Raw genomic sequence first — 7742 nt, forward strand, 5'->3', positions numbered from 1 at the left:
ATCAGACCTGTCCTTTGATTTGGGCCAAAGGAAGGACATATTTGTCGGCCGCATCGGAGGAGTCTTCAGTTTTGGACGTCCTTCGTCGTGGCGCTGTGACTTATGTGGTCGACGAATTCGACCTTCGGAGGACCCGGCCTGCTGTTTTGGACACAGCCCTAGAGTCTCATTCTGGCTTCAGTTCCTGGGTTCTGCTGTCTGACTGCCATTTTTAGTGGACACCATCCCAGATGATCTTATCGACTTTAATATGTGTAGCTACATGTAATTAGCCATCCACATTCCCAAAATCCACTCATCATTAAGAAGTCGGCAACTGGGCACAAGAAATGTGACACGCAATAAGAGAAAATCATACTATATTCTTTTAGACATCTGTTTGTTCCAAAGCAAAGGCAAATAGCACGAATACATTTTAGAGTAAACGTTTGCACTGATATAGCATCTCAAAGTTGAAACGGCTCCATCAGCTCAGCTGCTTCCACTGATATGTGAGGCAATAACACGTGAACAGAACAACAGTGACCAATTTATTTAATGTGACTCTGCAGCCGGCTCACGTGAGATGCGTCTGTGTGCCTCAGCCTCCACATTGCAGGCGCTGTGTGGTAATCACTGAGCTACACACAGCATGCACAATGAGGAGGCCCCAACACACCATTTCATTTCACGACCAGCTAATTAGAAACTTGATAGACTAACTGATTAAAGTGACCTATTAGATCCAGAGAGAGGGCCGGCTGACACAATTTTTCATACAGCTGTGAACCTTGTCTGAAATGTTACATACAGGAGCTCCACAGAAAGAGATGAATTTCCTAATGATTTAATGGAAAGTCATAGGGACCTTTTTTTTGTTATATTGTAATATAATTAAATTGACTTCTGGTAGACTTGCGCACACAGATAGCCTTGTGAAACCCTGGCATTAGACAGGAAACACTTACCCCGGATTTATACTACATGCGTCTCCGCTCCGCTGTGGTGCGCAGGTCGCAGCTGTTCGTTTGTGTCTCAATTTATACAGACTCCGCTCCGGTCTGACAAAGGCTGTAGAGGAAGGAGATCGCACGGTAAATACAGTGTTGTGGAAGTCAGAGCAAAAAACTAATTAATTCTGTGAAAGACGAAATCCAAACACAGCTGAAAACATTGATATGGTTGAAACCGTCTCGCTGCCATCTTTCTGAAACTCCTGCTTTCAAAATAAAATCCATGTGTGTCGTATATGCTTCATGCTACATGTTTCCATCTGCTTCCTAAACAGAACAATACATTCTGACAGCATTTGTGTAGAAATATATCTGTATATTTATTAATATACAGCGGGTAAAATAAGTATTGAACACGTCAACATTTTTCTCAGTAAATATATTACTAGAGGRGCTAATGACATGAAATTTTCACCAGATGTCGGTAACAACCCAAGTGATCCATACATACAAAGAAATCAAACCATAAATGTCCAGAAATGAAGTTATTTMTAATAATGTGGAATGGCACAGGGAAAAAGTATTGAACACATGAAGAAAGGGAGGTGTAAAAAGGCATGGAAAGCCAAGACACCAGCTGAACTCTCTCAGTAATTAGAAAACAAGCCAGCGCCTTGTCAGTGCAAGTTAATAACAGCTGGTTCAGTCCCAAATGATGGCCAGGTATCACACAAGAACCATCTGATGATGGGTAAAAGTAAAGAGCTCTCTCACGACCTTCACAACCTTTCTGTTGCAAAGCATAATGATGGCATCGGTTACAGAAGAATGTCTAAACTTCTGAAGGTTCCAGTGAGCACTGTTGGGGCCATAATTCAGAAGTGGAAAGAACATCATTTCACCATAAACCGATCACGACCAGGTGCTCCTCACAAGATTTCTGATAGAGGAGTGAAAATAATTATCAGAAGAGTTGTCCAAGAGCCAAGGACCACTTGTGGAGAGCTTCAGAAAGACCTGGAATTAGCAGGTACGATTGTTTCAAAGAAAACAATAAGTAATGCACTGAACCACCATGGCCTGTATGCACGCTCACCACGCAAGACTCCACTGCTGAAGAAACAGCATGTTGAAGCTCCTTTAAAGTTTGCTGCACAACATTTAAACAAGCCTGTGTAATACTGGGAGAATATAGTCTGGTCAGATGAGACCAACATTGAACTGTTTGGATGCCAGAATACACATCATGTTTGGAGGTCAAATGGCACTGCACATCAGCCCAAAAACACCATACCAACAGTGAAGTTTGGAGGTGGGAACATCATGGTGTGGGGCTGTTTTTCAGCATATGGTACTGGCAAACTTCAAATAATTGAAGGAAGGATGGGTGGAAAAATGTACAGAGACATTCTTGATAAAAATCTGCTTCCATCTACCAGATGATGAAGATGAAATGTGGCTGGACATTTCAGCAAGACAATGAGCCCAAACACAAAGCCAAGGAAACTCTCAGTTGGTTTCAGAGAAAGAAACTAAAGCTGCTGGAATGGCCCAGCCAATCACCTGACCTGAATCCAACAGAAAATCTATGGAAAGAACTAAAGATCAGAGTTCATAGAAGAGGTCCACGAAACCTTCAAGATTTGAAGACTGTTTGTGTGGAAGAATGGGCCAAAATCACACCTGAGCAATGCATGCCACTAGTTTCTCCATACAGGAGGCGTCTTGAAGCTGTCATTGACAACAAAGGCTTTTGTACAAAGTATTAGATAAATTTCAGGAAGTGTGTTCAATACTTTTTCCCTGTGCCATTCCACATTATTACAAATAACTTCATTTCTGGACATTTATGGTTTGATTTCTTTGTATGTATGGATCACTTGGGTTGTTACCAACATCTGGTGAAAATTTCATGTCAMTAGCACCTCTAGTAATATATTTACTGAGAAAAATGGTGATGTGTTCAATACTTATTTTACCCGCTGTACCTGCAATTTCGACATTATTACGACAAATTATCCCGCCTAAAAGTGTCTTATTTTGAAAATACGGATGTTGTGCTCGTTTCTCTTCCTGTTGGTGCGACATAATCTTTAAAAATTGACTCTGGCGCAGCTCTGGCGTCCGGCAAAAATAGTATCTGTTCTAATCTTGCCTGATCGTCGTCCGCTCACCGCCGCCGTGCGCAGCCAGTGTAAACACACATTGATTACAATGGGTGCATATTTGCTACGGAGGTCGGACCAGAGCAGAGCAAAGCCAGAACGCATGTAGTGTAAATTAGGGGTAAAAGTCATGGTGCAGAAAACTGCAGGAATAAAATGTTTAATAGAAACTACATTCTGTTACTTCTGTCTTTTAGTGATCATCAGACACACACGTTTTCGAAAATTCCTGTTTTTCACCTTCGCAAATTATAATTGCATCAAACTTTGTAACAGGTATGACATTAGGGAGCAAACAAGGAGTATAAAAACTAAGTTAAAGGAATAATTCAGAAAATTTGAAGTGGGGATCATTGGACTATTATTTAGAGGTACTAGAGTTAGCCACACATTTAGAGCAAAGATGGCACCCAAACAGGGCAACAACTCACAGATGACAAAGCAACAATCAGTCATGATCTGAAATCAGTCAGTAAAATAGGATTTAAAGCTAACTGAATAATTATGACTTCTGCTAGTAATAAAGTATAATTATTTTTATTTACCTGTTCTGTTGTTCACCCTTAGAAAATGTTTTCTGCATACTCAGTAATAATTTTAATGATGAAACTCGTTTACTGATATTGGCTAACCATCTTCTCAACAGGTCAGGTTTGGCTAACAGAAACCTAAAAATAGTCATATTATCATTTTACACTGTAAATATTGCTTAAATCAGGCAAAACCAACTTGTAATATTTAATAATTTGTGCTCAATTGTACCATTATTCAGCAGAATGCTACAATGTATGAGATATATATGCTACAGAAGCTAATATCTACTAACCACTTCAATAATGAATAGTGAATACACTGGCTTTATAAGCTTATTTTAACGTTAAACTGTTACATTATTAGCTTCAGTTAGGGTCAGATCACATCCACACTGAGGTAAACAAGAAAAAAAATCTGATAATTTGTGAAATATGACACTTTTTCCTGTTTTCCTTCTTTTGGTACATCCGTAAAACAGACAACTTTCTGACATTTTTATATACATTAAGCAGTTTATATACTCTTTAATCCAGGAGCTCATTGGTAACTCCTATAAATCAGTAATATTTCAGTTGATATTATGTTTAATAGTTTTAAATGTTATATCCAGACACTTGCCGGGTGTGGTTATGCTGAATCAGAACGTCACGAGACCAGGACACACTCCAGCTGTATTAAACTCCTTGTACAAAGATTGTGATGCATTATACCAAATATTTAAAAAGTACACCCCCAACACACACACGTACACACACCAAAAATAATAATTAGAAAATTTTCCTGCTGCAAAGTACTTTTTTTCCCTGAGAAAAGCCATCTGTTTGAAAAAGAAAGCATCTGGTGTTTGAAGTTATTACTGCATCAAGTGCCAAAATTCATAAATTCATAACTTCTCTCATTTTTTGGTAACAAATTATTATATTGGTAAATATGTGGTTTCAAAGATTTAACTATAAAAGTCAACAGTTTTCTATTTAAACTCAAGTAATAAGGCCTTGAATCTTTCACAGTGATTATGACTCAACCATATAGGGAGCAATGGCTCCAAAGATGTGACCTTTTATGCTGTAGTGTGAAAAGCATCTGCATATGGAAGAGAATGTCAATGGGTTTAGGGGAAAAGAAAAGAAACAAAAGTGTGACTAATGCTGGAGAATGTGGTGGATATGAGCATAATATGAGACGTGGCTGAAGTCATTTGAATAAAATTGGGTTCTTTCAGCAAACGTTTTTAAACAAATAAATAATTAGCAAATTTTGGGTAAACTGGTTATTATTCTGTGCGTATTGATTTAAAAACAGTTACAGATGCTGTATATACCGAATACCGTCTATATACAGGGGTCCAGAACAGATTAGAGGCATTTCAGTTCATTTCAATCGGCAAAACTGATTTGACATACAAGTAATTTGAGTTACAAGCTCTGCCACAAAATGACATAAACTCATAATTCAAGGCACTAATGAATGTCCAACTGGTACTTAAGTTATTTTACTAACAGACAGGCAGAATTAAACCAGCTCAATGGTGATCACTCAGAGTATGTTGGGAATAACTCTTAGCTATACAAATTACAGATAGAAGTAGTTAGTGAATTCAAAGTACAGAATTTAGCTCAATAGCTGTAAAAATGAGTATATTGCAGCCATTTTTTGTGTTTGCTGAAGTGACTTACAAGTGGTGACCATCTTAACTATTGTTGATTCTGAAAGTCACATTCAGCGATGACTTTCTGAGAGTTTTATTTAAATCTGTTCACTGTTTTATGAGATATTTTGCTGACGATACAAAAAAACAAACACACAGACATGGGCAAAAACATGATGCAATGATTTTCTGTAATAAAATGACGTTTCTAATTTGGAAACACAAGATTTAAGTGAATATGGCACAGTGGCTCAGTTAGTAGAGAAGTTGTCTCTTAGTAAGAAGGTTGCTGGATTGAATCCTGGCATGAGATCTTTCTGGGTAGACTTGACATGTTCTCTTTTTGCATGTGTGGGTTTTCTCAGATAACGCTGGTTTTCCCTCCCACAGACCAAAACCTTACATTTAGGCTAATCGGTAACTCTAAATTGTCCCTAGGTGTGAGTGAGACAATAGCTGTGTTTTCATCCAATTTGAATTCAAATTTTGAGGGAATTTTTCAAAATTTGCAAAAAGGAAAAAATGAAGAAATGCATATCAGACATGTTTCCATCAACTGGCTTGAAGTGAATCAGTTACGTCAGATGCATGCGTGGAGTAAACAGGAAGTAAAAGTCGCATCTCAGGAAAATGGAGAGAAGTTATCAGGAACGAGTTGCTACTATCAGGAAAGTTGTAATTATTCTGTCATATCAACTAGTTTTGGTGATGTTACTGCTGTCTGGAGATGTAGAGGAAGAAATGCACTTCTCTTCACGTTACGGGAATAACTGAGAAGACGCCGACAGCGGGAGAAGGGTCCTGCTGCCAGTCGCTCTGGTACCGGTTTTGGACAGACAGCGGGAACATCTGATCAACATGAGAGGTTAATGTTGGGTACGTCAGAACTTATTTGACAAATGTGTTTCCAGCTCTTCTTTTGCGCATTAACTCTTTTTTGAAAAAAAAAAAAGCGAGCGTATCAACTTTTATGCGAATTAGAGGAAGTTTTTTTTGAATCATGTCATTTCCATTCACCTTTTCTGATGCAATATTTCAAAATGTGCATTAAAAAATGCTGATGGAAACACAGCTAGTGAATGATTTGTCTCTGTGTCCCTGCGACGGACTTGTGCTTCCAGAGAATAAAGTTCTGGTATTGCTGTTTCAGTATGAATCATCACTACCAGGAAGAATGAATTGGATAAAGTTAATGGATGGATGGATGGATGGATGGATTTAAATGATAAATATGTGCTGTGTTTGGACTTTTGAGGCAGGCAATATAAATACTTTAACCAGATTATTACATTTAGCATCAATGTTTAGAAATGCTCCCTTTATTACCACCATATTTAAAACCAAATTGACAAAAAGAAATAGAGTATTTCCCTGGATAAGTAACATGTTTATTTGAAATAGTGGCATTAGTATTGACAGCTGAAGACTGCGGCTTCACTTCATAAAAATAACTAAATGATGCCTCAGTGAGACTTTTTATTTCGAACAAATGACACGTTTCCCTTTGGGTCTGTAAACATTGTGTGCTCATGCTTTTTATTGTTTCAGAGATTAAGTGAATACCAGTGTGTACTCTGAGGGCCTTTTACATTGAACTTAACTGACAGGTTATTAATATTTTAGACTTAGACTTTATGTACCATGTTACTGGGACTATATTTCCTAGAGTCTTCTATGATTTGGAGGTGTGTTTTTGTGTGGGGAAACAAATTATTCGAGAAAACCTGTTCTCCCACTGGGGATGAAGAGAAGAATATTTTGTCAAACTAGCACTTTTTTTGTTTGATTGCTCACAGCTGAATAAATTTCTTTGCTTATCTTACTTGTGCAATCAAGCATTGGCTTCATTCATAAATCTTGCAGCAGCACCTCACCATCTCAGTGTCTCTTTCAGCCCAATCAGTCAAAACTCCAAGGTGCCCTCCAGCAAATGCATTGGCTAGAGATGCACATTGTATAGGCGATGGAGTCTCAATAAGCATCAAAACACGTTATTTTTGTTTTTTTAAATCTTTTACACTGCAAGGTAAAATCCTTTCCATCTTAAACAGTTATATAGTCCAGTATCTGCACATTCCTTTTTGGCCATTCTATGCAGTGCAGGCAACTTTATTTACTCAATGTACCACTTGATCAGACAACTTTTCCTTGGATCACTGCTATTGGAAAAAAGCCATGAAACGAGTTCTGTCAGAAAGATTAGATGCAGTGTGCTCAGGGTTTCCATAACAACCAGCCACCCCTGCCAACAAAAAGTACTTGTGTCCGACTGTAAAATACTCCAGAATACTCCTACTGCATCAAGGTAATTTTATATTTACATTTATTGTGAGAAGAAGTGTTCCCATTTTTATCAGTTTGCAATAAAAGCAGCCAGGGTGTTTGTTTGAGTGGGCAGGATACAATACTTTATCACTTGTCACTCAGTCTTTCTATGGAGAGCCGTTTTAGCCAAAATTAAAT

The 7742-nt window shown here is 38.1% G+C and overlaps 1 protein-coding gene across 2 annotated transcripts in view; it reads right to left on the minus strand.

Moving 5' to 3' along the window:
- htr2cl1 (5-hydroxytryptamine (serotonin) receptor 2C, G protein-coupled-like 1) overlaps window positions 1-7742 on the minus strand; it is a 188496-nt gene that overhangs the window by 167401 nt on the left and 13353 nt on the right. For both annotated transcript variants that reach the window (XM_014022000.1, XM_014022001.1), the window contains one exon: window positions 948-1050. The gene's annotated coding sequence lies outside the window, so the exon portion shown is untranslated. The remainder of the gene's footprint in view (window positions 1-947; window positions 1051-7742) is intronic.

This window comes from Austrofundulus limnaeus, unplaced genomic scaffold, assembly GCF_001266775.1.
Source record: "Austrofundulus limnaeus strain Quisiro unplaced genomic scaffold, Austrofundulus_limnaeus-1.0 Scaffold314, whole genome shotgun sequence".
Taxonomy (NCBI): Eukaryota; Metazoa; Chordata; class Actinopteri; order Cyprinodontiformes; family Rivulidae; genus Austrofundulus; species Austrofundulus limnaeus.